This window comes from Tupaia chinensis, unplaced genomic scaffold, assembly GCF_000334495.1.
Source record: "Tupaia chinensis unplaced genomic scaffold, TupChi_1.0 Scaffold000037_4, whole genome shotgun sequence".
Lineage (NCBI taxonomy): Eukaryota > Metazoa > Chordata > Mammalia > Scandentia > Tupaiidae > Tupaia > Tupaia belangeri.
This window is the reverse complement of record NW_006159487.1, coordinates 46,688-52,687: the sequence shown is the minus strand read 5'-3', so window position 1 is coordinate 52,687 and position 6,000 is coordinate 46,688. Positions and strand designations below refer to the sequence as shown.

The 6,000-nt window shown below is 47.9% G+C and overlaps 1 pseudogene; it reads left to right on the top strand.

Moving 5' to 3' along the window:
• Positions 1-2,427, top strand: part of LOC102474859 (olfactory receptor 145-like) — a 4,818-nt pseudogene extending 2,391 nt beyond the window's left edge.
• Positions 2,428-6,000: the final 3,573 nt, after the last annotated feature.

The window sequence follows — 6,000 nt, the reverse complement described above, 5'->3', positions numbered from 1 at the left end:
GTGCGCTCCTGAGCAGGACGGCGAGTGAGAAGGTGGGTGTGGGCCCAGCTGAGCACCCCGGTGTGTACAAAGGTGGGTGTGGGCCCAGTTGAGCACCCCGGTGTGTGCGAAGGTGGGTGTGGGGCCGGACTGAGCACCTTGGTGTGTGTACAAAAAGGTGTGGATAGAGAAGTTTGGTGTTCTACATGCACAAGACTTACGCCTTGAAATTTCTGCTTTCTTAGATATTTCTACAATTCAAATTTATTTGTAGTTATTTATCTTTATTACTTTTAAAAATTTTACATTTAATCACTGTACATCTTTACAGGATACAAAATTGTTTTCCCCAGTGTAAATACAGTGCATATCTGTTAAGGCAAAGATATTACCATATTTTGTTGATGTGATGTAAGAATCGCTACATAAATTCAAGGAGAAAAAAATACTGTAAAACCTGCTTATTTGTGAATTAAAAATTAATAGTTTTTAGTTGTCTTATAATGTACATAATTTCAGTTTTATGTCTTGTGAATACTAATTGCTGTGGACTTCCCTCTTATGACTGCTTTTGCAGTGTCCCATGGGTTATAAAAACTCATGTGCTCATTATCATTGGTCTTAATGAATCTTTTGATTTAATTCTTAATTTCTTCAGTGACCTTGGAGTCATTCTGGACGAGAATGGACCTTGGAAACAGTTCCTGTGTCTCTGAGTTTGTCCTTGTTGTGTAACTGAACATTCAGGCATGCAGCTCCCTGCCTTCCTCCTCTCCTAGGGCTCTACATCCTCACAGGGGCAGGAAGCCTGGGCTTGGCCACTCTAAGTGGACTGAGTTCTCATCTCCACTCTCCCATGTACGACTTCCTCTTTAATTTACCCCTCACTGATCTCTGCTACTCTCTGTCACTACCCCAAAGCTGCTGGTGAGCTGCTGGGGTGAGCACCATCTCCCACGGGTGGTGAGTCAGCTCTTCTCCTGCTGCTTTGTCAGCGCAGAGTGCTACGTGCTGACAGTCATGGCCTACGGCTGCTACGTGGCCATCTGAGAGCCCCTGGTGTACACGGCCGCCATGTCCCACGGGTCTTGCTCTGCTGGCTGTGAGTGTGTGCAGGGGCATTGGCTGGTGGCTGGGCCCACACGGGGTGCCTGCTGAGGCTGACGTTCTTTGGGGCCCGCACCATCAACCACTACATGTGTGACACCCTCCCCTCCTGGAGCTCTCCTGCACCCGCACACACATCAACCAGCTGGTGGTTTTTGTGGTGGTGGGCTTCGATGTCAGAGCACCCAGCCTCACCATCATCGTTTCTTACGCCTTCATCCTCTCCAGCATCCCCCGCATCCATTCCACTGAAGGAAGGTCCAAAGCCTTCAGCACCTGCAGCTCACATATTGTTGTGGTTTCCATTTTCTTTGGGTCTGAGCATTCTTGTACCTCCATCCTTCTCCTGTGCTGTCCATGGACCAGGGGAAGGTGTCTACGGTGTTCTAACCATCATGGTGCCCATGCTCAACCCTCTGTCTACAGCTTCCGGAACAAGGAGGTGAAGGTTGCCCTGAGAAAAGTCTTGAGTGTGAGAACATTCTCCTGAGCTCCACAGCATTATATTAATTATTAGAAAAGAATGCAGGTTTCCCTGGAAATGCCCTCCCCCAACTCCAGCCAAGTCTCCTTCACACAGAAGGAAGTGAGGTGTCACAGGAAGAGTGTTAGGTTTGGAATCTGAAAGCCTGGGCCGGAAGCTCTGAAAAATAAGGGTTCCCCATTCTTTCATGGGACGGGAGTAAGTGTGGGGCCTGTGGCTGTGGGGACGGCCCCGCTCTCCTCCCTTCCCTCTCTCCTTCGCTCTCTCCTTTCTCTCCCTGCGCTTTCCATTATATCTTAGAGGAAAATTTAAGCCCTCTTCAAATAGATTTACTAGCTCCTCATAGATTAAGACTGGCTATGGGCATAATCACTCTGTAGGGGCCTTTCGCAGAGTTCATGCCGAACTCCAGACTGTCCATTTCGTCACCGGTGTTCCCACGGACATCTGACTCAGCCTGGCAGCCACCCTAAAACACTGCAATCCGTCATCTACCTGGCCACTCGAACCCAAGTGGGCATTTCCCTGGGCTCCTCTCCTTTCACTCTGCACTACTCGCCCCTCCTCCCTGGTTCTCAGGCCTGTGGTTACAAAGAACCCGGAGCACCCCACCTTGACCTGTCTCTCCCAATTCCCAACGTGATGGCGGTGGCTCCTGTCCTCTGTGCAAGCAGACCCAGTGCCGGCCGGACTCTCCTGGGCTCTCCCAGATGCAGTCGCCTGCCCCGGACGCCTCTGCCCTCCTCAGCCTGGGGACCCTCCTGCACTTCCTCCTTCGCCTTGCTCAGCTGTCCATCCTTCACTTCCAGCTCCCCAGAACCTCCGGGAAGTCTTTCCCACTGGAAAGACAAGGTTAGACCTCAGGTATGTTCTTAGGGCATTCTGGGCACACCCTACATGGTTCTGACCTGTTACACTGAAATTCCTTCTCTCCCAGTGCCGCCTAGTCAGAGGGCAGGCTGTGCCTTGCTCACCGGGGTGACGGATAACCGTGCACTCAGACTGAGATTTTGTGGACTTCGTTACAAGAACACTCCAACATTTTCAATACTGTTAGTTTAGTACAGGGATATGTTTTACAGGAAAGACGTACCCAGTTTGACTTTTGAGACACAGTGAGACTTGCTGGAAGGTTGCTGGTAGAGCTGAAGGGAGTTCCTTGGTTTCCTCGGCTGACCTCAGGGCAGGGCAGCCCTGGGCAGCACTGTCTCCTCCTCTACCGCGCATGTGCCTTTCTGTCCTCAGAGCACTCACATTAACCCAAATGCCAGCCGGAGAGATCCAGCCTAACTCATCTGCAAGGGCCAGGCTCTTCAGGCCAGGAGCAGACTTTGGGAAGTGTCTGCACTTCCCTTCAAAGTGCTCCATCAGTGCTCCATCAGTGGTGCCTTCCCGACGGCCCCGGGGTCCTCGCCCGCCTGTCTCCTACGCACTGTATGCCACGCTCGGTGGCTTCGAGCACTCAGTCGGGGTTCAGTGAACATTAGTGGACAATGCATTTACTACTTACATCACCTATGTTATTATTATTATTATTATTATTTATATACTTATTATTATTATTTATTTATACCACCTGCATTTATGCAGCTTGCTATCGATTTACTCTTTGACTTGAAAAGGGGTGCATTTGGGGAGAGAGGAGTAATCAGAATTGTCACCACTTCTCCACCATGGAGTGGTTTCTATAATAATTTATTCTTATCAGGATTTTCTTTTCTACCCTCTCAAAGGACAGCGACGGAAAGCTTTACTGTTGTGTGTATTCGGCCATCTGTGAGCTAGAAGCAGAGGCGGGGAGGGAAGCGCCCTTGGACTCTCCTTTGCTAATTCTGTGAGTGCCAACAGTCAGTTAGCCTTTCTGGACTCCAGGACAGTGGGAAAGGCTGGAATGACCACCGAGTCTGTAGGTGTTGATTCTGGCTGAGCCAAAGCCTCAGGGGCACCGGCTGCAGGGCCATCAGCAGCCTGAGCGACTGGAGCCCAAAGAGCCGCGAGCGGAGAGGAGAGAACAGAGAGGAGAGCGAGAGCCAGGGCCCAGGGCCAGTGGGCCAGGACGAGGAGGGGGCCACGCTCCCTCCACAGAGCAATCGGGAGCTCCACCTGAGTCCTCTTCACGTGCCAATAGTACAACTCCGGGGGAACTTTTGGACATTTTTCATAAAGTAGTGCTTAGATTTGCTGTTATTTTACTGTTATGAAGGGGGTTCAACATTTTTGTGAAAAAAATTGAAACCCACACATAGTTTTTTTTTTTTTTTTTTGAGAAGTTTTTGCTATAGGGCACGTGCACTCGCCAGACAGACAGAGACATAGAGATATAAAGCGAGAAATCACCCCCCAGGGGGGATGGTCATGCTGCAATCCCTTCTCCTCCATTCTCCTCTTGGGATCTTGGGCATGCACACACACACACCTGGTGTGAGTTCTAAGCCACCGGATCCGGGATGTGAACTGTGGTCGACTATGTGGGAATCCAGCGACATAGCCATCACGCTAACTGCTGGTTCCCCATAGTTTTTGTTTTTATAATACACATTTTTATAAACTTTTTGAGGATCTTTTATATAAATGTATATGTTTGTGTGACATTGGTTGGCACTGAGTGTGACTGAATTATTGGTCAAATGGCAAACAGTGTTTATATCAAATCCATTTTGTTCACCTTAACACTTTACAACTTCAACCACAAGGTCGAATGGCCTCTCATTTTTCTCTCTCTCTCACACACACACACTCTCTCATACATGGCTTCCAGTATTTTTTCTAACAAGGTATTCATAGAAATTAAGTCTCTGAGACCAGCAGATAGCATAATGGTTATGTTGCTGGACTTCCATGTGGTAGACTGCAGTTCGAGTCCCATATCTGGCAGCTTGGAACTCACGCTGGGCACATGTGCATGCGTGCTGATATATTAGTTCTGAGCATTGAGGGGCAGCCCTGAGCTCCTTCTCACCCTGAGAGTATTCCACAATGAAGCCCCTTGAAGATGGGAGGGTTTATTTAACCTCCATAGCTTTCACCCTATCTTAACAGGCATTCCTTTTAGAGAGGAAAAAGAAAAGAGATGGAGGCAGAATTCACCGAAGAAGACAGTCGTTTCAAGATTAATTTTGCAGCAGGAGGCAGGACGTAGAGGAGACCTCACATTCACGCCACAGGGTATTAGGCTTAGCCGCTGTCTATGGTTTCACTGTGGCCCTCTGAGAGGAAATCCCTTCGGAAGTTGCGATGGAAAGTGAGTGTCCCAGCTCATCACGTGAGTTGCATCATCTGGAGATGAGCCCATAAATGTTTCCAAAGAAAACACTTTCTAATAAACCAATTAGGTGTTCATCTCCTTCAGGACATAAACACTTAGTTTGTGGAGTTCATTTTATTTTTTAATTGTGGAATTATGGCTCTCACTTTGTACACGAGGGGATTGGGAATAAGCACTGAGACTCGTTAGACTAACTGCACCCTCTGGGCGAATTCTAACCCAAAGGCAAGCACTAAAGGCTGGGAATTAGAGTACTCCTCTTCCCTGGCCATATCTCCATCCCATGGTTGAATCTTGTCATCGCTGGTATGTTTTATTGTCAAAAATGATCTTACCTAGAGGACCTGAACTAGAACCAAATGAAGCAAGGTTGCATGCTAGTTAGTGCTGTAATTCTATGACTATATATATATATATATATATTTGTGTGGTTTTTTTTGGAGAAGGTTTTGCTATAGGGCACTTGCGCTCGCCAGAAAGACAGAGAGAGACAGAGAGACAGAAAAGTGAGAAATCACCCCCCAGAGGGGATGGCCACGCGGCAATCCCTTCTCCTCCATTCTCCTCTTGGGATCCTGGGCACGCACGCACATGTGCCTGGCATGAATTTAAGCCACAGCGCCCAGGACTCGAACCACAGTCGACCACATGGGAGTCCAGAGACATAGCCATTACACCAACTGCTGGCCCCCAGAAATCTATGACTAGATATTTACCCTATATAAAAAAAATAATAATACTTTGACCAAAGAGATAGACATAATGGGTAAATAGATTGTCATTACATTTATAAAAGCAGACGCAGAGCAAGACATGGCGATGAAGCAGCATTCGGACACACGGTCTGCTGGGTGAGAGTGACGTCGCTCTGCCCTGCGTCACTGGCAGCACTTTCTTGGCAACGAAGGAAAGACACCCAGTCCTGGTCGTCCAGACTTACCAGCTAGTCAGTGCCTCTTAATCTCCTCAAAGCTCTGCTCCCCAAAATGTTTTTTAAAACTTTTTATTAAAAAAAATTATGTGGGAGTCCAGCGATGTAAGCACTACACCACCTGCTGATCCCTTCCACAAATGTTTTTAAATTCTTCTGCATGTTCCCAGAAGACAAGAAGATATGGTCGAATTTAAATTTTTTCAATTTTTATTATGAAGCAATAGACCTACT